This window comes from Mesoplodon densirostris, chromosome 7 (assembly GCF_025265405.1).
Source record: "Mesoplodon densirostris isolate mMesDen1 chromosome 7, mMesDen1 primary haplotype, whole genome shotgun sequence".
Taxonomy (NCBI): Eukaryota; Metazoa; Chordata; class Mammalia; order Artiodactyla; family Ziphiidae; genus Mesoplodon; species Mesoplodon densirostris.
This window is the reverse complement of record NC_082667.1, coordinates 72,140,422-72,168,195: the sequence shown is the minus strand read 5'-3', so window position 1 is coordinate 72,168,195 and position 27,774 is coordinate 72,140,422. Positions and strand designations below refer to the sequence as shown.

General features: G+C 40.1%; 1 protein-coding gene across 4 annotated transcripts in view; it reads left to right on the top strand.

The window, feature by feature from the left end:
• The first annotated feature begins 16,740 nt into the window (after positions 1 to 16,740).
• The window catches only part of SOX6 (SRY-box transcription factor 6), a 636,653-nt gene continuing 625,619 nt past the window's right edge, over positions 16,741 to 27,774 (top strand). For all 4 annotated transcript variants that reach the window (XM_060103234.1, XM_060103233.1, XM_060103231.1 and 1 more), the window contains exon 1: positions 16,741 to 16,808. The gene's annotated coding sequence lies outside the window, so the exon portion shown is untranslated. The remainder of the gene's footprint in view (positions 16,809 to 27,774) is intronic.

The window sequence follows — 27,774 nt, the reverse complement described above, 5'->3', positions numbered from 1 at the left end:
GAGCTTGAAATTTTAGGGCTGTATAGCAATGCAGTGATGTTATTAAAGACTTAGACTCTATTCTTTTCCCTACCTTTCTCATTATTCTTTGAACATTTATTCATTTTACAAATATTTATGGAGTACTTGCTGTGTGCCAGGAACAGTTCTAGTTGTTTTTGAATTTTTGAATTACCTTTTTCATCTTTGTTTGTATGTCTCATGATTGTAAGATGGTTCTTGCCACTCTAGGCATCACAGCCACATTTAAAAAAAGAAAGCTGGGAGGTGGAGTGACAGAAGATCTTTTCTTTAGGAAGCTCTATCCTTTCATTTGGGGGAAGAAAACTTTCTCAGAAGCGCTCAGAAAGTAGAATGAAAAGTAAAGAAAAAGTAAGCATTTTAGACAATCATTTTAGAAGTACCAACATCTGACTAATAGCACTATTCTGGAAAGAGAGGATACAAAATGGAGTAGGGTAGAAAAAGAAGTAATACAAGAAAAGTGTCCAGAACTGAAGGTCATGAATTTTCAGATTGAAAGAGCATCCAGGTGCCCAGGACAATGAATGAAAAAAGATCCACACCAAGGTAAATTATTGTAAAATTTTAAAGCAGTAGGGATAGAGATACGATTACAAAAGCTTCCAGAGAGAAAAATAAGTAGGTCGTGTAGGATCAGGAAACAGACATTTCAATAGCAACACTGACGTCTAGAGTACAATGGAGCAATGCTCACAAAATTCTGAGGGAAAGTGATTTCAATTTAGAATTCCATAGCTAATCAAACTATTAATTGAATGTCATGAGAGATAAATTTTCAGATATGCAACAACTGAAATTTACTTTTCATGTATCCTTTTTGTTCAAGAAGTTACTAGAGAATGTGCTTTAATAAAATAAGTACACCAAGAAAAAGGAAGACTAGGAACCCAACACAAGAAAGCATAAAGGCAAATACCAGGATGACTTATGTAAAGGCATAGAGCGCAATCAGTCTGAATTTGAGGTGAAAGACAGAGTTTCTGTATTATTCAGTGTTCTCCAGAGAAACAGAACTAGTGGGATGTGTATATATACAGAAAGAGATTTATTATAAGGAATTAGCTCACCTGATTACAGAGTCTGACAGGTTGAAAATGGCAGGTTGGAGACTCATGAGGGCTGATGCCTCAGTTCTAGTCCAAAGGCCAATAAGTTGGAGACCCAGAAAGGCTGATGTTCCAGTTCAAGTCTGAAGTCTGTCTGCTGGAGAATCTTCTGTTACTCAGAGGAAGGTCAGTCCTTTTGCTCTATTCATGTCTTCAACTGGTTGGATGAGGCTCACCTGCATTATGGAGGGCAATGTGCTTTACTCAAAGTTAATCTTATCCCAAAACACCTTCACAGAAACACCGAGAAAAATGTTTGACCAATTTTCTGAACACCATGACCCAGGAAAGCCAATACATAAAATTAACCATTGCAGTTTCCAAGAAAAATGTTAACCTAATATATTTGACAATTTGGAAAATAATACTTATAGGCAAAAACATGTGGAAAAAGTGATGATAGTTCCATAAAAAGTAAGTGAATTATTGTAAATAGGTTTTAATAAGGAAGAACAAAAAATATATAAAAGAAATGACATTTTTTATAGTATACTACTTGGCCCGGCCATAAGCAAGATTTACTTTGTGTGATAATGTAAGCATTGACTTGATTTAGGGTAAATGAGTTGTTACATAATTATTTATATTGGGAGGATGGGAGAGATGATATATAAGAATTAAATACTCACCTGCCAAAATAAGAAGACAGATTATGACTAAAATTTTAAATTAAAAAGCAGTTTATGTACAAAGCTTAAATATACTTATAAGCACATTAGTTAGAAATGTGCAGTTAAATACTAAAAGGCTTGAATATGAAAAGCCTTAAAGGTGATTGCCTTTGGGCCTTGTGAATGGGATGAAGAAGGGTGTTACAGAGATCCATTGTTTTGTAATATAAGCTTTTTAGTAAAATTCTGTTTTTTACCTTTTTTAAGCATTACTTTAACAAAAATTAAAATTAATTAAATATAAAAATCGAAGTATATACAAGATGACCTAGCAATGCTCCTTTCAGTGATTGTCATAAATAAGTGAAAACATGTATATTCCTAGGTCCTGAAAGAAATCGGGTCTTGGACAAAATAGGAGTCACATCATATAATTTCACACTAGGTTTAAAAGAAATATGAAGATTTCTGTCTTTCTGATTGAATTTCATTGGAATCTCTGTGTAGAGGCATTCTTAGGATGTCTGCTATAGGGAGATGCTTTTATTTTCTGTAAATGTAGAAGTAGTACTTAGGTTATAGAAATGACTTAGAATGCAGGATTATTAATAGATGTGTTAAAGGGTACTACAAACTTGGTAATCTGAAAAAAATTCTGCAGTTGAAGGATTCATATAAATTATTTTAGAAGCTGATTTATTAAACTATATGCTGGTCTCTTGTCTATATATACATAGTGAACAAGAGCAAAACTGTAATATTAAGACAATCTGATACTCCAGGTCATCTTTATGTACAGCTGTATACTCTCTGGAAAATTGAGATATTATTCCCACTACTTCTAGGTTGTATTTGCCTTTTGTGAATTTGAATGACCGTGCATTTCAATGTATCTGGTGTATCTTTCAGTACATCTGTTGGAATGACTTGTGATGATTGTGAACTGTGAGCTCATGGAATCCAGAGACCATGATTCTTTTTCTTACTTTTCTTAGATCTTAGCACCCAGGCCTTGCACAGTTTGATGCAGCTCGGATAAAATGTTCTCAGTTCTCTCATTTTAGGATTTTTGGTTTACTTAAGGACACCTCAAAATAACTGTAAGCAGTACTTGAGCACTCCGTGTGTAACTATAGAGCTGTAGAATATTGGCTGTTGTATGTATTACTTTGTGTGTGAAATACTAATTGCAAACAGACCAAAAACAAGTTTGCTAATTGCAGGACATATCTTATTAAAGTTTCCAAGATGAAATATTGTACATGTTGGTAGAAAAAAAAATTTAGATTGCATGCTTTTCCAAATATAGGCACACAGATGAAAGCAGAATGAGAAAGTCCACATTTCAGGTGCTCAGATTTCTCAAATGATAAAAGAGAAATAGTATATTAAATAACTATGCATAAGTAATTTGTGAAACAGTGGGGAATGTATTAAAAGTAAGATAACTACACAAAATTGTAATAGTGGTGACTGAAGTGGCTCAAATAAAATTATGGCAAGAAAAGGTTAATGGAATTAAAAAAAAATGAGCAGGCCCTGTAACATATTCTCTGGATCAGATCAATATGTCCCTATTCCAGGAAAGGTGGGTTGGTACTTCACTTTCCTATTCCTATATTTGGAAAAATCACAAAACTGCTGACATTCTGGGTCAAAAGATTAAAAACTAAAAGTAAAACAATTGTATTTGATCACCTATCCCACACACATATGTGTGTGGTTTTATTGATATTAAATGTAATTACGTGATTTTGGTGAAAACTTTGAGCATATCTTGCACTTAAAGAGTTTTCCACTGCTGATGATCACAGTGTATTCCGCTTCCTGCCACCCAGGAAGTCATTGCAATTTTCTCCATTATCATGTCCAGACAGATAATGTATGCTCATAAGGAAATAATGACAGTATTGTCTCTTATTGACTTTGCAAAATTATTTCTTAAACATTAATGGATAAAATGTTATTTAAAAAAAGAGAATGGAAGCAAAAATATTGGAATCTCAAACTTAAAATATATGAGATTTTGCATTAGTATTGATTTTGAACACTGATGTCATTTAATAGTTTTCTCCCTATTGTATAGTACATTAAACCTAAGTTTAAAGGGAGGGTAATAGAAGTCTGTTGAAGATTTTAACAATCTTTAAACTAACATAATAATTTCAAGGACCAAAATGTTGCTAGTTCGAGGTAGTTTCTTTGTTTCTTGTGTTTAAGTGTCATAGGCCTAATATAAATTGTAGTGTTCATGTAAATAATCAACTTACATTAAAATTTGTTTTTAATTGAATAAAGTCAAATACATGAATATATTTCATACTTTATTATAATTTGGAAGATAATTCAAGCATCACCATAAGAGACATTCAATTTCAATAACAGTATTCACATTCACAGTAAAATACATTAAATTTCAATAATAATATTCACATGTATAAATGCCTATAGGTTACTAAAAGTTTAATAAAATTTTAAGGACAAGTAATTATCTTCTGTTGCATTTTTCATATTAAACAAAATTTTAATTAAAAATGTAAATATTTTAATATATTCCAGATTTTTTCTCATTAGATATTTTTGCTCAGTTTTTATCATTCAGGTACTCTTACATATTGTAACTGCTGCAATATTGTACCTGTCTTCTCTGTTTCAAAAATATTTTTTCCATTTTGACTAATTAGAAAATATCAGGAGTAAATTTAGAAAATAACACATCTGGGCAATAGAAGCAGTATATTTCTGTTATTTATTAAGCTATATTTATTCTCTGCTGAATAAGAACAGGAAACAACATGGACAGTAACCAAAATTAGAGTTTATCTAATATCTGTAGTGGATGCCAAATATACAGTTACTGTGCTGAAGGCAGGAGATAAATGCCTCATGAAGAAGTTTATTATTAAGATTTATTTTCACTAAATAAAAATACCCAAACTAATATTTAAAAAATTAAACATTTTTTAAAGTGCCTAGCATGGTGCTTGGTTCAAGAAATAGTAATATATCAAAAACAATTAAACATTAAACATCAGTTATATTTTGTGGGGTTTTTTGTAATATAGGCCCATGATTATGACATACAACATTAAAATATTCATTGGATATTTTTCAATATATTACTAGATAATACTGTTATTGCCTTGCAGGGTCACATGATTTTTAGTTTTATCACTATATTTTCTCACAATGTTGATGCCGTAGTTAATATAGTTGGTCTTCTCTTGTGTAGACAGCTAACACCTGGCTTACTCAGACTAACACTTTCACATCAATACGTAAAACTTGGTAGGACAGATTGTGTAATGCACAGATCTTATGCTGTAGTTATAGTGTTAAGAAGTCCTTGTTATTATGAATGTGCATTATGAGTATATTGTACACAGTCCTGGTATGCAAATGTGTAGCATTCAGAGAAGTGAAATAATTCTGTGTTATTATTATCTTTGTAAATTACATCTTAAGAGTTTTTGAGGACTTTATGAAGGCAGTTTTCTATAGTCACAGTCATACAGTATGTGCAGCACAAAGTGTTTTCTTTCACCATTAACAATAACTGAGCCAATGAAAATGCTTTTTAAATATACACCCGACAAGCAGTTATCTGGCTCTTCGTTCTTACTATCCACAAACCATCTTTTATCGCCTTTTAAGACGGCATATGAAACAGCTTTGTAAACATCTGTTTTTCATTGTTAATTGTCAGGAAAACTGGGGATTTAAAAGCTTCTTTGGAATCCTCTTAATCCTATCGGGAAGAATAAGTTGTATATGTTTATCTTTACTTCTTTAGATTGTTTCTTTATCATTTGAAAAAAAATACACACATACTACCTTCATTTATTTTCAAAAAATTATTTTTAGGATTATAATATTTTTATAGCTATTTTGAGGACATTGCTTTGTAGAAATTCATTGAAATTATTAGCAACACAGGCTATACTACACCTAAAAAAGATGCATAATAAATATAGATTTAAATATAGTGTGCCTTTTCAAATAATTTTCAGAGTTTTCTTGGGCATATTCCATTTTGAAATGTGCACTGATAGAAAATAGAAGGAAGAGGTATTTGTTAGCCAAAGAACAGATTAATTTAGAGCTTCAAATCTCTTGCCATATTTAGTCTTTATGAAATACATGCTTTATTTTCATAGACTTTTTCTGTTCCAATAATCAAGCCATTAATGTCAATGGAGTGTTTCTGGCAGTGATATAATAAGAAGGCTTTTGTAATAATACATTGTGTCTTCCTTCTAAATGAAAAGGGGATCTGTTGCAATAACTACTTTAAAAATATTAAAATTCTGCTCTAGTCGTTTTGAATTTATAATGTAAAAGCAAATGCACCTATCTCTTGAGAACAGAGAGAGCATCCATAATTTAATAATTAAATAATATGTAATAACCAATATTTTTTGTTACCTATAAATAAACCTAAGTAATAAGAGTATGCAATACTAAGAAAAGTAGCTGATTGTTAATGAAAACTTGTTTTTTCAGAATGTACCCATTTTTAAAACACTTTATAACCTTTATTAAATTGCTATCCTTTCATGCAATTAGAATGCATTGTAGATTTTTCTTTTTTAAAAGGTTTGTACTTTATTAGCTTTTAAACTGGTATAAATTGGAAACTCACTACTCAACTATTTATACTTCAGTCTTTGCTTTTCAAACTTGTATTGAAGTGATGTAGAACTAGGCCTTATCACTGCATATAAAATTAATCAAAATGACATATTGTTGCAGTTTCTATGGCAACCATATCATGATGCTGATGCTCTTAAAAATTTATAAACTATAATCTGAAATATGCTAATTCTAGTGAACATAGTTAACACTTATTTGCTTAATATTCAGTTTAGTACTAAACTTCATCAACTTTGAAAGTAGGTTGATAACATATTGTATATAATTAAAAGAGTTTTTGTATTGAGCTCTTGAGTTTAAATATTTTCTCCAGAAGCCTACTATTCTAGAACTTTAAGTATGACTAAGTGAAGCTTTTCACTTATTGTCATAAACAGACATGAATTAACATGAGGATGATCATTGTTGCAGATTCTCAACATTGTTGTCTTTCTCCATCCCCTCACTTAAAAAATAAAACATTCAAACGTAATGCAAAACATCTTGATGCAAACTTAAAAATTCAATAAAATTCAATGAGTTAAAAATACCAAACATCCAGATACTTGGAACACTGACATAGTTTAGCTTTCATTTGTTTGCCTTTAGGTAGATAATATCTTTATCTTATATGTACGATTATGATACATTTTAGAGACATAAAACTTAGCAAGTTATAGAATAATTTTGCATAGCAATTACATTAAAGACCGATTTGAAGTTATAAAGTTTCTTTTAGAACTCATTTAAAACTAAAATGTATAAAATATGTTGTTTAGAATTAGTTTATAATTATAGATTCTGTTTTTAAATAAAGCTTTTTAAAGAGATATCTTTTGATAAGTTAGAAAAGCTTTTAGAAATGTGATAGTTTGTCAGTTAATAAAAATATCTGAGGTAACTAAAATAGTATATGCCAAATAAAATGACTAACATCATGTGTAATTATCAAATGTACTTACACTGAAAAGAATACTTCTGCTGACATATTTGGTAAAAAAATTTTTTTCAGTATATGTACAATAGACTTTAATATTTATTAAGTTAGAAAAGTGCAAAAGATAGATCCTTAGTTAATACACTTCTAATTATTTGCTTTGCACATATTAGGCACTCAATAAATATTTAAATGTGAATTAAAAATTTGGAAAACAGCAAAAGTCTTCAACATAGGTGTGATATTTAAAAATACACACGTGAAGAAATCCTCTATTTAGAAATGTTAAAAACAGCAATCTGGGATTTGGAAGAAAGATTTCTAAGTAACAAATTTTAAAATTATATAATTTAGGCAAATTCAGTTTTTTTAAAACCATGCTAACACATAATAACATATAAAGCATGAAATTTCTAAGGTAAATTATCAAACTTTTAAAGACTAGTAATATTAGTAAATTATTGTTTTATTGTTTGATATTTATAGTGAGCAGTTTTATAGCATTATTTTTGTGTCCTTTGCTTGTCTTTTATTAGGCACTGAAATGGATCTATATGATTTAGCAAATGTTTCTAGTGTGGCTAAATGCGTAATGAATGGAGTGGTAGTCATCTTAGTGAATTGTAAACCTCAGATTTGGGAAGAGGTAAATGTTTCTTTGAACAGAGAGTGGCACACATGAAGGAATGCAAATGCTTTAACAATATTACTTGATGATGAAAAGGTGACATGTTATCTCAGAAGGATGCTATCGTGGGATACATTGAATTTTAGTGAATAAAGTTTATATCTGTGGTTGAATCATCCTATCACTTCTCTATGTCATATGATTATTCTTTATCATATTTTTCCTTTCTGTGGTTTTTGTAATTTTCATGCCTACCTATATAATTATCTAGATCACTTTTAGTTAGAAAAATAATTCTATGTATCATTGTAAGACAAACATTTGGATGACTGATAAAAATTTCACTTTTCATATGGATCTTTTAGTGGCATTAGTTTTGGCAGCCTTAAGCTATAAAACAGTCATTACTTAAATAATCTTTTTCATAAAGCATTTCAAAAATATTAGGTATGGCATTTAAAAATATTAGGTCTGATGTATATTTTGGGGGGGAATTGGTAGAGGTTTATAATTTTCTGGTTTCTACCACATTCCTTCTTATGGTGGTTTTATTTCGCTATATTTTGCCATTGATACTCTATTTATAGTAAAATGAAGTGTATATACTGAATAGTGACAACTTCTTGTATGTTGTTAGAATTTGATTTAAAGATCATGGAATTGGTGCCTTACTGCATATGTGCCATGTGTTCCAGTTTCCTAGTTATTGGCCTTTGATCTGATTTTTCTTTGTGAGGTTTCTACCCAGGCTTAGTTTCTGCCAGTTACAGTAGACTTCATGTATATATCCCTTCCATTTAAGAGATGAACTGCCAGGATTATGTATGGCAAAACCAAGGTAAAACCTCCTGAGATAAGGCTCGGGGGGCAATTCTTCCATGAGGTTGGCCCACCCCACTGTGACTAAGAAATGAGATGATTTGAAGGCTATTACATACTTAAGGTTTTCATAGTGGATTAAAATACCATTACTTAGCACAGGTGTCTCTATAATTGGGATTCCCTGGGAAAATTCAGTACTGTGTTCAATAACACAGCTTTCCACACGAGTGGAGGAGCGATCCAATGTTAATTTGCTAGGCTGTGGCACGAAACAGCAGAATTGGGTCTGGCTTGGGGGCCTGTTGCTTCTCTTTGAAAACACATTTCCTTTTGTCCATCGTTAGCATTAGGTTGCTGTGGTTCTCTTTATAAAATATATTTCTATTATTATTATTATTCTGACCAAACTACTGAAAGGCCCCAGTTGGAGTTAGCAAGGAGTGATTTATAGCCTCATATAACACAAGACAGTTCCTGAGTGTCCTTTTCGTGGAGATAAACAAAATTCTTCTTCTCCTTTTGTAAAGCGTTACAATTAAACAACGTCTATGCACCCAGGTAGCAGGGAAATTTCCGAGGCATTTTTGGGACACAGTTCACAGAGGAGGATGGACTTGGAGTGGCCTTGCAGACGTCCCTAAGCCTTGGAGGCAGTGTCCAGGCATAACAAAGAACAACCACAAGTTATTTCAGAATTTAGCTAGGGTATTCTTAAGCCTGGTATTCTTATAATGCAAGACGTGAATGCAGGAGGAACGGTTTGCGGAAAAAGGGTTTCAATAGAGGTACGGGTGGTAAAGTTGAAAATCTCTGATATAAATAACAATCATTATTATTTTACCGAATCCATTGTTAGACAGTCAGAAGGACTGTTTTCCTGAGAAACGGGCGACTATAGAGCTAAGTGTCCAGCCGTCGCGGCAGGCGGCCAGGTTGCCTGAGCACATCCCTCTCCTGCCTGTAGTTCTATTCCGGAATTCCCCTGCTAGTGACCTCGGGTCTAGCCGCGTCCTTGAGTCCCTTTGTCTCCGGCCCCGAGGGTAGAGAGCAAGCGGGAGAGGCGCACCGGGGAGAACGAAGTCCGAGTTGAGCCGAGGTCGCTGCAAAAGGGAGCTCGGTCCTCACACAGGACCGGAGCGACTGCTATGCCGCTCCGAAGCTGCCTTCCCCCGCCCCACCCCGCTACTGCCCTGGGAGTTAGTGCTTGAAGTTCCAGGGCTGCAGCTCCTGCCTCGCAGCTGCAGACTGGCCCGGGGCTTTGTACTTTGCTGGGAGAGTGTTCCTTCGCTCGGTTCCGTTACTGGTTTCAGCTAACCGGCAGTTTTAGCCCTTACTCTTCTCATCCCGGGTCGCGGAGAGCAGGCCTTGCCTTGCTCAGACCTTCCGCTCGAGAGGTGCCCTCCCTTAGCTTCCCTTTAAAGAGGTCCCCGGAGGTCGCCAAGGCTGCGGGGCCGGTGTCATCCGGGTTGGTCTCGACCTCCGGGAGCCGGGCGCAGTCTTCCGCTCGACCTCTAGGTGGCGACTTAGGCACGTAAACAAAGCTAGGCCAAGCCGGATGGTTGGCACCCTCGCGGTTCATCCACGTATCATCCTAGTTTTCCCGCTGCTCTCAAGCGGGCTCAATTGACTGTTAAAGGGACTTGAGTTTAGATGAGGAGTTCGGCCAGAATGGCAGAATGTGTATGTGTCAATGTGTGTGTCTGTAAGTGTGTGCGACCGCGCGCGCGGAGGCGGCGGGAGGTGGTGATAGAGCGGGAACTCTCCAAGGAACCCATTTGAGACGCCGAGGTTCTCCCCCACATCACCTGAGCCCTCAGGCCAGGCGACCCGGCGGGCTAGGTCTTCCGGACTGCTCTGCAGCCCGAGATACCGCGACCAGTGTGCAACCAGCAGAGGGACAGAGGGTCTGGTGGCTGCCGCCGGCGGTAAAAGATTTTCTAATCTCGTTTCAATGACACCCACGATTTATGAGTGGAGAGACCTGGAAAATAAAGCCCTATGTGCTGTGTCCTTCTCCAGGGTGCATGCCGGCTGACCCGATTGGAAGAGGTCCCAGCCGGTGGGGAAGAAAGACACACAGACAGCAAAAGAATAAACGTGCTACAGTCACATAATCTTACCTCCGGGACGAAAGGACACGGTTCCTAGAACTGAGATTTCCATAGCCAGTGTGCATCCCAGCTGTTTCTTCCGTAGGCTCTTTCCTGCCTAATACAGCCTTATGACTAACTTGGACAAGGCTTGAGCTGCCCCCCTCCTTTTTTCCTCCCTTTTTTCTTTCCAGACATTCCCTAAACTCAACCCAGGGCAAATCCAGAAGTCGGTACAGTACAGAGCTTCCATTCAGTCATGGGGGGAAAAATCCCGTTTACAGTTTCTTTTAGGCAGATGGAAGAAGTAGATGATTACGGGACTTGGAAGGGTGCATGGGGATGGCATGGGGTGTTGGTGGCAGGGAAGCGCGATTTCTCTTAGGTCCTGGTGCTGCAGGTAAGGTTCCCAGATTCCAGCTGCTCTCAAGTCGAGCTTCGGTGGCCGGTGAGAGTGGAGGGAGATCCTCATCTAATTAGAGAGGAGTGGAGGAGGGTGGAGTGGCAGAAAAACTGACCCTGGACAGGCTCCACGGACACATTGTCTTGGTTCGTGTTTGTGCCCGCTCTATGCTGCTGCCTTTGGGAGCCTTTTCAGCAGGGTAGTACGCCCGAGGCTTTTTCTCCCCTTCTTTTTTTCCCCCTTCTAAAACGTGTTTAAAGATAAGTGAATATCCTTCTAAAACAAGTTAAAATCTTTCTCTGACTTTCCATTTGAGATGTCAAAGGATTAAATAAATGGAACTTTATTTGACCGGGGAGTTTAGCCAGAGACTTAACGACATCTCGGGTCTTTGGCCTTATTCTAATTCCATGGTGGTAATTACCCTTCGTTTCTTTAAGTGCAATAGATTTATTGCCTTAGAGACTATGCACAGTTTGATTGAATTATTCATTTTTTTTCTTTGGTGTAGACTGCATCTGGGGACTCTGATGTGACGTGTAGATTTTTTTTTCAGGAACAAAGGGAATGTGGAAATGAAAGAGAGAGGGAGAGAGAGGCTGGCAGATGTAATGAGACGCGGTGAAGGTGTACGCAGACTGGCACTCCCACTCCTCCCTTCTGCTCTCACTGCAGCCCTGGGTAACTCGCAGGCTAACACAAACAGCTTTTCTCCCGCAGCCTGCCCTCTGTCACTGTAAGTACATCAGCCTTCTCTTATCAGCATGCAGATTCCAGCCACGCACACCCCTAGACTCGGCTTTGCACCTTAGACAGCAGAAGAACATTTAAAAATTAACTTTCCTAAGCCAGGAAAGACATGTCTGTAAAACTTATTTCTTATTTATCTTTATTTTTCTTTGAAAAAAGTTCATGCATTTTTACCACTTTTCCCCACCTCCTTGGTGGCGGTGCTGCAGCTGCTACTGTCGCTACCGCTGTGGTCTTCCCAACAGGATGACGCGCAGATTCAAATGAAATTTAATGTTGCTCTCTTGTCCATTTAAAGTCCAGGGACAATGCCTGGTCCTTTTGCAAAATGACATCTTAAAGAACGCAGAGCATTATTCACAGTTTGTTTTTTGCTTTTGTTGTTGAAACACGAGTTCCGACCTCTTTGAGGCAGAGTCCCAAGGGCACTGTTATTTGGGAGTTCGGGTTATTTGGTTACACCAAACTTAACTGAAGTGCGATGGGCTGCTGGAGCGTTGGTGTGTTTGTTATTCCTGTTTAAGGAAATCAATCGCTAAAACTTTTCTCCGGGACGTAATTAAAGTTTTCAACTTTTTCCTTTTTGGCTTTTTATACTCTTTCACTTATTCTTCGTTTCAGTAAAAGTTCTCATTCCCTGTGTTTTTGAGGTAAAAACATTTATATTTGTACTTTATACAGTACCTATAAAGCCCTTCCTGAAAGAAGTTAGAGACCTTAAGATGAAGTCATGTAGATCTGAATTGTCCTCCCGGCTGGTGTAAGGAGAGTTTCAAGGCGAGAATACGAGGTTTTAACAGTCGTTATGATTTTTGCGTGGGTGCTTTAAATATTAACTTCTCGAGCAGAATTCATTGCGTTGCCCTTCCCAAGTTCAGGGGGACCTCTCTCCAGGAACCGAGCGCGCCTTTCCTTTGCCGGTTCGCGCCTCTTCTCTGGAGGTGCGAGGCCAAACTTAGCAAAGGCGAGTTGCCTTTGCCGGTTGTCGTGCGCAGGGACACCCGGACAGCACGGAGGCAGCAACAGCTGCGAGCAGGTAAGTCTGCTCCCACCGGCTCGTCCCTCCTTCCCTCCCTGGTTCCCTGAGCTAGGCTCCCGGGGTTCTTACGCCGCGCAGGGCTCCGAGCCCCAGGGAAAGTGAGCCCTAGTGTGCCGGGATCTGGCAACGGTGCCTGGGTGTCCTCCGCTCCTTTCGGGACTTCCTGGAGCCCGAAGGCCAGGGCAGACCAGGTGGAGAGCCCGGCGCTTCAACACGCTGCAGCGCTCTCTGCCTTGCCCCCTGCTCTGTACTGCGGCGCCTGAGGCTTGAAAGGAAACCCTTAGGGCTCACCCCCGCCCCCAAGGGCCACGTGTCAACCCAGGCATAGCCTGAAGTGCGGCACCGAGACCCCAAACTTTAGTTTCTTTCCTTTAGGGATTAATGTTGTGATTGGCTCGGGGTTCCGCCTTATCAATCTACTTTCGTGTCAGTTTACTGGACAAAATCTAAAGAGGATTCCTGATGCTCCTTCTCCGAAGGTCCATCGCGGCCCAGTATGAGGGCCTTGGACGCTGGAGATCTTGATAATGTCGCCTTTTTTTGTTTGTTTTTTTTTTGCCTTCCGCCAGCGACCTGCACCTGGTCGGCGGGGTCAGTCTTAACCCCCGGGTTTCTGAGCGCTGGGTGATTTAAAGAGACGGATGTGCTGGTACTTGCAAAGCCAAACTTATTGCAGCAACTTTGAGGAACCCAAGTCGCGCCCCAGCATTTCCGTCCTGGATGTTTCACCTCCCTCGGTGGCTCTACCCTGAGGATTCAAGCTTTGGGACTTAAATTACCCCCTCTTCTCTCTGCCCTAACTCTGCAGGCATTTAGGACAGCTCATTCGATTTTGACCTCTTTAGGCTTTTGAGAGATTTTTTGCCCCCTGTGATTGAGTTCCAGGGCCAGTGAGAGGCTCTGGAACAGAGCGCGGGACCAGGCCATACTCATTCACAAAAACAAAATAAAACAAAACCAAAATCAAAACCCAGAAAAGATTTGACCCTTGTCTAGGATAGAAACACGGGTCTGGGTTTGCCTGTTGGGCCTCTGAGGTCAAGGGGCACTCCTGGGAGTTCTGGGAGCCAGGTCTGAAGGAGCTGGCAGGAAGAGTGCCAGGCATTCTTTTCACTGGACTCTAGGTTCTGGCCTCTCGAGGCAGGTTTTCCAGTTCTGAAAGTCTCTGTGGGTGAAAGGGACACAAGATTTCTGGTTAGGGACTAGCTCTCCTCTCAGCCAACAGTCATCAAGTCATTTTAACTTGCAGTCTTCAAGCTTCCAATCCTCAAGCATCATCTTTCCTATTGGGGTAGAAGCACAGGGCTATTCCTTCAGCCCCACTAATCCAAGATGCTCATCCTCACCCTTACTTCTATCCTTTTCCTTCTCTTGTCTGGAGTTCATATGAAACCAAACATGGAGTATACTTTAAGAAGCCAACATATGACTAACAGACATCTCAGCTTGTTCCGTATTCTGTGCTTGCTTACTCTCTCCATTTTCTCCAGTTAGTGGAACAAAGATGAGGCTTTCTCCCCCATATCTTTTATCACTTAATCTGGGGGAGGTCTTCCTTGAATTGGCAACTTTAGATTGCCATTAATTTTCTGATTTTTCTAGCCATAATTCCTGACTCCTTTCTCCTGGTCCATATCTTCTTTCACAGATTCCCTGTTTATGAAATGCCTCAACGTGGCCATCTCATATCAGTTTCTACATAGCAAGGACCTCACCTCCACAGACCTCTGCAGGTTTATGCTGATCATGTCAGAATCTCTCTCCTAACGTTTAATCTTGATGTAATTTGGACTCTCCACTGACCTCAGGTTCTCAAACCTATTTCTTTGGGCCTGGTTTATGGCAGGCTAACCTCACCTCATGCACATTGGCCGCTAGTTAGCTCTGTGTCTGCTGTTATCAAAGCTAGTGTTCTCATCTGTCTCTTTTACTCTGCATCTCTATCTACTACCTAACATCATGATTATTCTCTCCCCTCCCAGTCCCCCAGGTTTTTTGCACTGAGATAAAATTACAGGTCTCTGCTCCTTTAGGCCACTCTATACCCTTCAAATCTTTTATCTACCCTACACATGCATCAAAGAGAATTTTTAATTTGTGTAGGTTTTTTTTGGGGGGGGATTAAACATAATTTTCTATATCTGACTTACATGTTTTTGCAAAATGCTATCCTGGGTGACTGAAACTCTTTTCATCTTCTGCAACTTCCCAGCCACCCATCTTGAAATTGTTTCTCCAAATCTTTTCCTCTACAAAGTTGAGGTAATACACATATATCACCCACCCAATTCTGTGTAACACAAACTTATCCATATAATAAATGTGGAACTATTTAATTTGTTGTTGTAAAGGTATAATCATTTTTTCTTTGGTAGTTTGTACATATCTTGTTATTCATAACAATTTTAACCCATAAACTCCATAATCTACATGGCCTCCAGAATATTGCCACCTACATATGTTAAGATGTATATCATCTTAATAACTCCTATATCAGTTGCTTTTTCTTTCAATTGCTCCTCCTACATCTTTTAAAATAAGTTCCTCTTCCCCTATTTACTGAGATCCTATTAACCCGTGTGTTTTCATTATCTCTATTTCCTGCATCTCTTGCTTTACTCTCTTTTGATTACTTCTCTTTTTCATTTTTCTTCATCCTTCTTATTATTCACCCTAATATTCACCCTTCTTTGCTTCTTCTTGGTCTGCTTCAGCCCCTGTTCTTCCCCTTCTCTGTATCTGCCATGACTCACTTCTGTGGTCCAGTTCTGTATCTCAGTACTTCTTAACATTCAGCCCATTCGTCCTCTGTCACATAACTTTTGCAACGCACAGACTACCATCCCTACATTTCCTCTCCCACTTTCTTTCCTCCTTTTCTCCAGTTCGCTCCTTTCTTTCTCCCCAGTTGTCTACCTTTTCCCCACTTCGGTTTGCCTTCTTCTAGACTCCTCCATCCAACAGCCCCAGCCCTAACAACACTCCTTGGGTTCTTTATTCCTCAGCCTATTTCTCTCCACCTAATACTTGTCACCATTCCCCTCTGACCTCAACTCTCCCTTTTCTTTGCCGTCTTCCATTTCTCTCCTACTAGTCGCTTCACTCTCTCTTCTCAGGCGCTTTCTCCAATTCCAACCTCCGCTCTTGCCGGTCTCTGCCCTCTCTCTCTCCGGCTCTCTCTCCTTTGCCTCCCGCTCTCCCCTCCTTCTTCTTCCCCCGGCCCTCCCCCCTCCCTCCCAGCTTCCCTGCCTGGCTCGCTGCCTCCCTCGCCTCTTGTCTCATCTTGCCTGTGTTGTCTGGGAGGGGAGCCCTGCCTCCTCTCCCTCGCTCAGATCAATGCCCTGGCCACTCACTTTCTGATGTTGCACGACGGGAAATGCTTTGAATACTTACGACATGGCCGCTCACACTGATTGCCAAGATTGACAGCACTAACCATCGCCTTCACTTGTTTCAAGGGGGAAGCCCCTAGTCACCCCGCTCTGCGCGCACCTCCCGGCACCCCGGCGGCAAACTTCTGCCGGTCAGCGTTCCCCCCGCCCGGGGCGGGACACCCCCGCCGACTTGAGTTAACGGGCTGCGCCGGCCGCGGCGCTGGGGGGCTTTGCTCTCTTGCTCCCCGGGCTGTGCTAATTGACCCAGCAACGACTCCCCTTCCTTAATTTTTTAAATTTGTATCTTTCCCTTTTTTCTTTAATGCCATTTACTCCCGCGGCGCAGCGCACAAGGAACCCTCCCGTGCGGTACCATCCTGGAGCCCGCCCAGGTAACCGGGACGGAGCGAGCGATCTAGAGAGCGAGGGAGGCAGAGCGAGAGCGCGCGGCCCATTTGTGAGCTACCTGTTGGGGAGCAGGAGAGGGCAGGGACAGGAACCCCGGGCCCGGCCGCCGGCCCCCAGCGCCTTCCGCTCCTGCCCTTCCGGGCAGCTTCAGGGTTAGTTTCACCGAGCCGGGACTGAGGGATTGGGGTAGTACAAGAACTGAGCGCGCGGAGCCCGGCGAGGGCGCGGGTTGCCGGGAGCCACGGCTGCCCAGCCGGGGCGGGTTTCCGTACTTGGCTGGGGAGGGGAGAGGGGGGAGGAGGAGCGGGAGGAGGGCGCTGAGTGGGGCCGACGCAGAAAGGGGGGGGAGAGTAGCGACTGAGAAAGGGGCCCGAGCGTCAGCCGCTCGCTGGTGGACGCGCGTATCCCCAGGATGCGTCCTCCTCTCGGAGAGTTGTGCCTTGTTCCGGAGGCGGTGACAGATCTGCGTGGCGGGTTTCTGGTTTTCTTGCCACCCCCCTGTCCCCAAAATCCACTCGGAGAAAACACATGTTGTAGCCGTAGATAACTGTGCGTGGGACAGTAAGGCAAAAAGGGCAAGAGAGAAAGACAACGCAGCCTTTGACAACAGAAAGCTGTTATCGCCATCCTAAGTATTCGTCCGGAAATCTGTCCGCCCTCTCAGCCCACCTTATTCCTCCTCCTCCGTCTCCCCGTATAGATATTCTAATCTATGTAACTGGGAATGATATGAAAAAGAAGTCAGGTGGCTTAGAGAATGAATTCTCAAGTCTCCGTGAAGTTTGAGGTAGGTATTTCATTGAAGTTTGAGCCAAGTGTGTGATGGAGGAAGCTCGTATGCCTGCGTGTGTAGTGTTCTCTCTCTCTCTCTCTCTCACTCTCTCTGTCTCTGTCTCTGTCTCTGTCTCTCTCTCTCTCTCTCTCTCTAAGTATATGCGTGTGTGCTCTGTGAGGGCTCAGATGGGACCGCTGGGTGGAAAGGCCCTTTGTGCCCACAAGAGGGCAGCATCCTGAGGGCTTTGTGAGCGCTGTATCTCTCGTTATCGCTGCAGGCTTGGGTCTGGAGAAAGTTATACCGAAACTTTCAAACTGATATCACATCTTATTTCGTGCTATTAAAAAAGAAGGACAAAAAGAAAGAAAGAAGGAAAAAAACAGAGAAGTGACGAAAGAAGAGAGAGAAAAAAGAAAAGCAGGCAGCCAGCCTACCCGGGGAGAGTCCTAGTCACACCAAGACTAGGGGGAGGGCTGTTTTAATTGTGGGTTTGGCCGACTGACGACTGGAGTGCCCTCCTCGGCTGTCTTAGTTGTAGCCGGAGGTCATGTAAATCGACCTTAAAAGAATGCATAAGCCATAAATTAAAATAAACCCTCACCCAAGGGCTGATCCATAAGTAGACAATATCCAACCTGGACAAAACGAGCTTCCCTTACGAGCCGACCTAAACCGCATGCCCCCAAAGAATAGAGACTAAATGCAAAGTAAGTTTCCCAGCGAATATTTTGTTTTCTTGAAAAGTGTTGGGTTGATTCGCCGTGTGACTGACTGCGATGCCGCAGTTTTCCGGAGTGCTTCAGTGTTAGCCAGGCTCGGGGTGCGGGAGGTCGGGAGGACCTGCTGGGTTTCTGGGCTTCCTAACGCTACCCCCACCCCACCCCCATTTTGGTTTGGAAACTTTGGCTATTTGTGGGGTTGACGCTGGCCGAGGGCGGGCAAGAGTCGAGGATCTCCGCCGCACTCTCCGCCCGGGTGAAGGTTACCGGGAGGAGCTCATAAAGAAAACCCGGGTAGCTAGAAAAGCCGTATGCTCCCTCCTCCCACCCTCACCCCAACACCGCTCCGCCGCAACTTTCCTGGGACCCTCCGCGAGTTGCCTCCAGTTCCCTGCGCTCTCTCCTTTCTTCCCCTACCCCTCATTTTTGGACGTGACTTTTTATGATCTTTTTAGGAATAAGCAAACCGAACTCCAAGACAATCAGAAACCCAAGCGCTAATCCGTGGCCCTCTTTCCCCGGACTCTCGGGCGGTGGTGCCGGGCCGGCGGGGGTGTGTGTGAGGGCCCGCCCAGCCCTTCCCGGAGCGGGCTCGGCCTCGGAGTCCTCGCGGCAGACGCACAGCCGCCCGCACGTTTCTTCCTCTCTCCGCGTCCCTGAGCCCTGCTGGCGGCCCCAGTCTCTCTCGGCGCCCTGCCGGGGCCCCGCCGCCCGTTGTCCTCCCCGTAGACCGGCAGAGATCCGCCGCTCTGGGGCTCGGCCCAGGCCCAGGGGCGGTGCTGCCACCCGCCCGGGGCCCAGCCAGAGCCTGACGGCTCCCAGAGGGAGCTGCTTTCTTCTCCCTTAAAGGGCCGGTCAGAAAAGGGAAGGGGCTTGTGCAAAGGTTGCCGGGGTTGCTCGGGCACCAAGAGAGGGGCTGCGGAGGACAGATTAGCTCCGTTTCCCGGGCTGTTTCCCGGGCGCTCCGCGGAGCTTTAAGATAAAAAGAGAATCGGTGTGTTTGGAACAGATAAAAGGTAGTTGTTGCTGGCGTGTTTTGAGTTGTTTTTTTAAAAATTTTTTTTAAAGCTCTCTTAGGCTGACCAAGTTTGAAAACGTTTGATTGTATGAATGGCCAGAAACCAGATATTGAATGCTGCCCCTATTTGGGGACTAAAAATAAGTCTTCGACTTTGCTGGCGGGGCTGGGATGTTAGAGAGATGGGCTGTCCCCGGCTCCTTCTGTGTGTGTGACCTCCTCTGAGGGCCAAGCTTGAAGTTTCGGTCTCGAGATGGCCCACAGCCGTTGCTGCGGCAAACTGGCCTGGGCTCCGGACCTCCCGTCGCACTGTCAATGGGGCGCTCGATGACGTCCATGTCCGGGGCGCTTGACCCCGGCGCGCACTCTTGCGGCTGGGCTTTTGGCCCTGGCCGGGCGGCCCAGCCAACAACCCAGTGGAGTCGGGATGTGAGAGTGCCCCCTCTCCCTGCCTCCCTAGGGTCTCCTCCCTTCTGCCCTGTTTAGTCACATGCCCAGGTTTCTCCCCGGGTCCCGAGGAGAACAGACACAGCCCCGCCCAGTCTATTTCTAGGAGGTGGGTTTGGTGAATAAAAAGGTCAAGTGGTCGGGTCCAAGAGCTGATCCATGGCGAGGGGGGACAGGATGGACACCTGGCAAGGTCCGCCCCGCCGCCCCCCCCCCCCCGCTCGTCCGCCCGCTCACGACTAGCCTCCCCAGGCCACATTCTTGCGCTAAGTGCTTGAGTCTGTGGGAAAAGCAATCCCGAACCGGCCAAGAGCCGGCGAAGCTGATCCCACGATGGCATTTTGTTTTGAACAGTTGCTGGGGTTGACGTTTCCTCATAAGGTAAGGTGTCACTGGACAGTCGGCTGCCCAAATGCCACATGTATAATTAGCCTGCGCACTCAGCACCTCGTCCCGGAGGCCCATAGGCACGGGCTTGGCGGACCTGGTCCACTCAGCACCGTTCCAGGCTACAGGATTCCTGAGGGAGGGCCGAACCAGCCAGGACAGCCTTTGGGAGGCCCTGGCAAGAAGGAAGACTGTGACAATGTAGCCTTGTCTTTGATTTTTCTCTCGTTTTTTACCCCTCTCTTCCTGTTTGTCCTCTCTTTATTTTTCGGTTGAGGGCGGACTGCTGGTTAGATGGGCAAACCGGACACCAGAGGCAGGGTGCAGACTGAATGAGGAAAGGGGATGCAGAGTAAATCTGGCACTATACTACTCTCCACACCCCGCCCATGGGGGAGGGCTGCTAGTGCCCTTCTGTGTGCACTAACCCAGTAGGACTAGCCCAGACTTGGCATTGTATCCTGGCTGGGGTAGGGGTTTCAGCTTCTAGTTGACCTGTTCACCTGTCTCTGTGCTCCCTCGCACACCCACCCCAGAGGTCTCAGCAAATTACTGTCTGTGCCCTAACTGCAGCTTCTGTTTTCCCCCTCCAGGCCTAGCCACTTGGGGCTGCTCGTGTTCACTGTGGGGCGAACCTGGAAATATCTGCTGTCTTTCCCTGTCTTACCCATGTTCAGCCTGGGGTTTTTAGGAGCAGTGCCTTGTCCTCTCTCTCCGTGCCCAGATTGGTGCTTGAGTTTCCTCCCTAGCTTCCCAGACCCCAGCTTCAGGTCAGCTTTAGCCTGCACTCTGTGGCAGAGACCAGATTTCTGCAGTCATGAACATGACCTTCCTTCTGTCACCCTGTGCAGTCACCATGGAATTCAGTACTCAGCATTAGGCACTTTCATCATTCTCCCTTCTTCCCTTGTTTCTAGGCCACTCAGATATTCCTGATACCTACTAGAAGATTCTCTTTATTTTAAAACAAACAAACAAGCAAACATCTTAAACCTTCCACAAATTTAGTGGGATAGGATTAGCTTGTCTATGGCAGCAAGAATGTACCTTTCTGATGCAAGGTGGGGACATGGTTTATTTAGTTGCATTTGCTTTTTATTGAATCAGTGAAATATTTCCTCTTATTATAGTAGGGGAAAAGTTATGACTGAATTTTTTTTTACTGTACCAGACCATAAATATATTATCTATATATATTTGAGTGTATCTTCCTGAATACACATATGTGAGTGCATGGGCAGTAGGCCAAATGACATGTAAATTTTTTTCTCCTACATTTTTGAAATCCTCATAAATCAAGAGAGATTGTCCCTTTCTAAGACAAGAACAACAACCACCAACCAAAAAAAAAAAATTACTTTAGACTCTGAAAGCAAGTAAGTGTGCACTACACAAATTAGATCTAGTTTATGACCAAAGGCAGTAAGTAACCAGGATCCAGACAAGTGCTAGGTCATTAATTCCTTAGGCAAGCTAATATCTTCTGTTGCTTTTGTCATGTACCTCCAACACCTCCTTTTTCCTCTGCTCTCCCACCATATTCCTTTATTTATAGTGTCAAAACTAAATAGTCTTTGTTTATTGTTTATCATATTTATTGTTGCTCTTAATTTTTATTTTGGAAGTAATAAGAAGGAACTTTCTCTTGGTGTATATGTATTTTTTAAAATGCAAAAAACATTTACGGGTTTATTATTATGGAGCATGATACAAACTCCTATAATAGTATATTGTGTAAGTACAATGCTTAACATTATACTATAAAGGAAGATAAATGTAAAAAAATTAACTAATAAAGCAGTATCAATATCTATACCTTAAGTTGATTCTATAATGGAATCAGTAACTGAATATCTAGAAGAAATGACATTCAGTAGGAATATTGTCTGCTGAACATTTTTTCATTAGTAGTAGAAAGCAACAGATATTTTTCTTAGTAAGGGAAAAGCACATATTTAAAATATGTTAACATATCTAGCAAATCTTTCTCTTATAAGGCTTTAAGATATATTACTTTAGATACATAAATGATAGATTTTGGTGGCATTATTGAGATTTTATGCCTGTTTCTATTTGACTTCTTTTAGGAATCATTGGGTTATTGGTCATTGATGAAATTTTTACACATATCCATCTTATATTAAGGAAACTAGTGACATTTTAAATAATCCTCTTTCAATTAGTACACTAGGTACTGGAATAAATGAATTTTAACAAAGTTTAGTATACACTGGCTTTAACCCTTACTTTTAATATTTTCTATACTTTTCAATATTGTTAGGTTATATATCTCTAAGTTTGAAAGAATTCTCTTGTTAGTGAGAGAAGTCATATATACCTTTTCACTATTTACAAACAGCATTCTATAAAAGTATAGTAGAGTACAACTAAAATTTTGGTTGATCTAAGAGCTATTTGTTTAAATATAGTTTAGGGGTGCATATATATCAATTGGTGTTTTTGAAGTCAAGTGAAACATTCCATCAAGCTAATGTGCCTGAGAGTACCATATCAGGCACAGACAGGTACTAGAAATGATAAAACACAGATAACATTCAGCAAGATGATTTGCAGATGGGATGTATTATCTGCTGTCATGAGGTTAGATGGGTCATATTACGGTTTTTTTAAAAAGTTAATCTAGGTTATTTCAGAATTATCAAGTTATGTGGGTACATGAGATTTAATGAGAACAGATTTTATTATAAAAACTTGCTAAAAAAACAAACAAATATTCATTGCTTTTTAGAGCAGAAAATGGACTCTCTCTGCATTTGCATTGCTTCTTGTTTCAGAAAGATAACTCTGCCCTATTATTTTTTTCCTAAGAAGAAAAATAATATATTGAACATTTTATGTCTTTATCCTAACTCCACATTTTCTACTGATTGTGCTCTGACTATCAACATACTCAAGTAAAACAAAAACAAAAGCAAACTGGCACTCTGGTATACTCTATGAAAAGCAGTTTTTATTAGCAGTATAAGCACATTTTAAATGTATAGCATATCATTTTCGCTTGAGGTTCGTCAACTGTGATCTGAAAATAATTGTTTTGGTAAGAGTTATATCAGAAACTTTCATCATTCTCTTATTATATATTCATCATTCATTTATAGGAAGAGTGTTTTTATTTTCCTTGTTCTGTGGAAGAGGGTAAAAGCTTTGCAGCTAATTGTTTTGTTTAGACATTTAGTCAAACTGGAAATAATTTTAAATTTGTGTTATGGATTTGATAGAGCTTTTCAGGTTTAAATATCCATTGTCATAATTTGGGTGAAAATATCAATTGAGAGTGTAGATGGAGGTTGTAACATGGATTATCATTTAAATCTACTATGGACTCTCTCACCTCTGAAAAAGGGTGCTGGTCTGTTTTTCCTCAAATCTGTGATAGTCTCAAAAAAGGGACCTTGAAACCCTAAAACCTCAGAGAAGCAGTTATCGATTCAGTGCTTAACTGCAAATCCTTTATATTGTTGCTCAAAGTATCCAACTTTACACTAATATTAGCCATTCTTTTTATAGTGACACCATGCTTAGTAAAAAACTTCTAAGCACTGAGGTCAGGTGTTGAGATTGGATTCTAGTTTATTTTTTATGAATCAGATAAAGATTTCTGTGCATGAGACCATATGTGAAGATGAGAGAACAAGAACATTTCCATATCAAAGGCAATATATCTGAGGCTGCATGGTAATTAAAATGCAGTGGTTTGGACTCTGTGCACTAGCACTTAAGCAGAGCATTGCCGGGACCTTGTGCATCATGCAGGCGGTTGCCTCTTGCATACTTCTTGAAATACACTTATAATTTTGTACAAACATTTATGCCAGTCCACACTTTTCTGTGGATAATTTGTATTTCATCCAAACCATTCAAAGTAGAAGTTATTTTTTGAGCTACCCCCTCATTATGGCTTTTGTGCATCAACTATTTTTATTCTAGTTGTTTGTATTTCCTTTTACCAGAATGATGGCTTGTTTATATTCAGAATCTCTTCTTGCTCCTCTAAGACCCCTTATATATCACTCGTATTTTACTATTCACTCAAGAAAACTTTCATCTTTAGTAAAGATGTGAATTATTTTGAGGTTAATTGTAGATGCTATAATCTATTGTAAACTAATAAACTACATAAAAAAATCAACTGCCCAGCTATTTCTATTTTATAATGCCAGTATATTTAGTAATCCTCACTATTTTGCACAGTACATAATATTGGGGAAAAATCCTTTTCAAAATGTTAAAAAATTCTGAAATGTTCTTCTTTACCTTTTAATGGCATGAAAATGCATAGTGGCGTTCTCTTTCATACTACTTCAAGTGAAAAACAATTATTTGAAACTATAGAAATCTTTATGTTTATCTAAAGGGTTATCTCTTTGCATTTATAGGGAGACATTTGAGTTTATTTATAAAGAACTGGGTTAGCATCATAGCCTGTAGTTATTTGGGGATAGGATAGTGAAATAAAAAAACCTAACAATTGGTAGTCCAATGTTGTGTATATTTTAGAAAATTTGCATCTTTGGTAATTAACTTGAATTCGCTGTTCTGTAATTTTCTAGATTTTCTATTTCTGTATTTGCTCTCTTTCTACGCATGTGGTAAGGAATTCACTAGTATATTTTATTTACTAAGCTCCCCTAGTCTATAAAGCTTTTCAAAGATTTTTCTGGATTGAAGCACCATGTATTGAAGAAGCCTAATATGATAGTATGAAATCCTTTAAGACTTTTTGTGTTTAAACTATTTTGGATCAAAATTACTTAAGTATATTGATTTGATGCTTTTCAATGATGACATGTATAAATAAGCATAATAAATATAAGGTAATTCAAAGTTCTTTATGTGATGTGCATGTTAGCATCTATGCAAACATTCTGTATTCTCTCATTTCAAGTTCTCCCATGATCTCTTTCTTCTCTGAAAATTTCACAAGAAAAATCTTTAGATGATCTGTTTTCCCTGCTATCTTCAATAATTTGTTGTTTCTAGTCATCTTAAAGAGACGAATTGAATTGTCTATCTTTAATGTATCCATTCAAATGCAAAAAGGGACTTCAGTGCTATTTGTGATTTTGACTTCACTGAGCACAAATTTTTTGCTTCTTTGAAAAGTAGTTCTTTAAAATTAGACAAAGAAAGTTAAAGACGCTTTACGTTCCATGACTACACAAGCACAATATATGGAAAAACGAAAATGCAACAGATTTTAAAAAATTAACTTTTATTGGAGTATAGTTGATTTACAATGTTGTGTTAGTTCCTGCTGAACAGCAAAGTGAATCAGTTATACGTACATACATCCACTCTTTTTTAGATTCTATTCCCATATAGTTACTACAGAGTATTGAGTAGAGTTCCCTGTGCTATACAGTAGATTCTTATTAGTTATCTATTTTATATATAGTAGTGCACAAATTGGGAGATTGGGGTTGACATATACACAGATTTTGTTTTTTCAATGACAAGCATAGATTTTAAATGGGACTCATTCCGAGGCATGGTTGCAAATATTTCCTTTTATGTTTTACAAACAGATCATTGGGTAATGTGATTGAGCACTAAGTTCTAGGTATCCTGAAGGGCATTTTTGAAGTCACAAGTTTTTTACTTTTTAAGGACTTTCTCTTCTATTGAAGATTTTTAATATTTGATAGGTGGGAAATTTAGGCACGGTTGTCATGGTGCTAAGCAGGTCATTGGTAGAAGTGGAGAAAAATGCTCCTAACTAGGAGAGAATAGTTCATTGTTCTCTCTTGGGAAAGAGTATCAAAGGGCAGGAATGTTAGTATTTTCTCAGAAATAATCTCCAGCTATCTCCATGGGCATTGAACCTTCTATGTAGGAGAACTCAGCCACCCCATCTGCCCCCAATATACCCATGGTGTAATCTCTAACCTTCCGTTTCTTCAACTCTAAAATGAGAGTAATAATATCTACATCATAAGGTTATTGTGAGGATTAAATGAGATAAATAAATGTAAAGCACTAAGCTCAATAGTTAATATATGTTATCTATTACTGTTGAAGGGGTATTGTACTTAGAATTACACAGAGCTGGCTTCCCATTTCAGCTTTACTACGTACTTGTTGTGTAATCTTTGGCAAGTTATATAATCGATTTCTTTTCCTCTTACATGAAATATTCACAGCAATACATGCTCCTTTCTTTCTTTCCTAGAAAGCAGAATTAATTAGTAGTCTTTCAGACTTGGGGTAGAGTAGTGACCAAATGCAGAGTTTGGATGTCCAGCTCTCAAATTTGAGAATATTCCAGTTCTAAGGGCTAGAAGAGATTTTGAAAGATCATTTCATCTGACATCCTCCTTCCTCCAGGGGTTTATTTCTCCATTCTAATTAGTTAAGAAGCTCTCTTTTTTGGGAAAGCCAGCAAAGGAGGAGATTTTATAATCTTCTTTGGTTATGTGTTTCAGTGATTAACACTGGGAAGTTCTGAATGTCAAATATATACATCTTAACCTGTTTTCTTTTGCTTTGATTTTAAGGAAAAAAATGGAAGCATATTCTTCATTTGAATGACACACCTACATGTGAAAAAACCAAAATTAAACTTGCAAATTTTATTTCTTGAATCTTTTCTTTGAAGTCTTATTTCCTAAATTAGTTGAGTGACCTTAGCAAAGTTGTGCAACCTCTTTAAGTCTCAATTTCCTAATTTTTAAAATGGGGATTGTGATAGAATTTATTAGATAGGGTTGTTGGGAAGATTAAGTTTGAAGATAATTTATATAGAAGTGCCTAGAACAGTTCTAGGCAACTGTGTTAGGATTAATTCACAATAGTTATAAGTAATCAGTAGTAGAACTGTAGCATGAAAAGGGCCCTTAATTCTCATGTGTTTTATAGAACTCAGTTTTCAAAGTGCTTTCATATTCATTGCCTCATTCAATAAAAGGTATACAGGGTAGATAACCTTACCAGTCATACTGTCTAACTTCCTACTTGATAGGAATAACTGTTTCAGTTGGGTTTTGCTTCAGGATATTATTCACTATAAACAAAGCTTGCATGTCATAAATTAGGGCTGACATTTTTGGCCTTCTTTTTTCCCCCAATCTCTTTTATATGATGTCAGTGCTCATTTATTTTATCTTCATACTTATTTCCAGAGCCAAACCAGCGCTACTTTTCCATATACTGAATGTAGATGAACAATACATTGTTGATCAGGAGCATTAAATGTCAGTTTATATATGTCTTTAATTTAAAAATTAGGAAATGATTTAATTATAAATAATAAGTATGGCTAGTTTGAAGGACAACACTTTTTCAAAATATGGGTTTTATGAGGGAGGATTAATAAAAGGACCCTTGATGGTGAAAAGGTGAGAACCACTTGCTTACTAATTTCAAAGATGAAAATGCAAGATTGATCCTAGTGAGGAGGTATGAATATAGGTAATTCTATGCAGTGTGCTAGTTGCTATAATGGAGATATGTATAAGAGCAGAAGTACCTCTGTCAAGGAAAGCTTCTAGTAGGAGTTGGTCTTTGGGCTGTGTCATAAAGGTTAATTAGGTTATTTGAAGTAACATCCTGAAGAGCATTGGACACGAGGGAAACATTTGATGGTA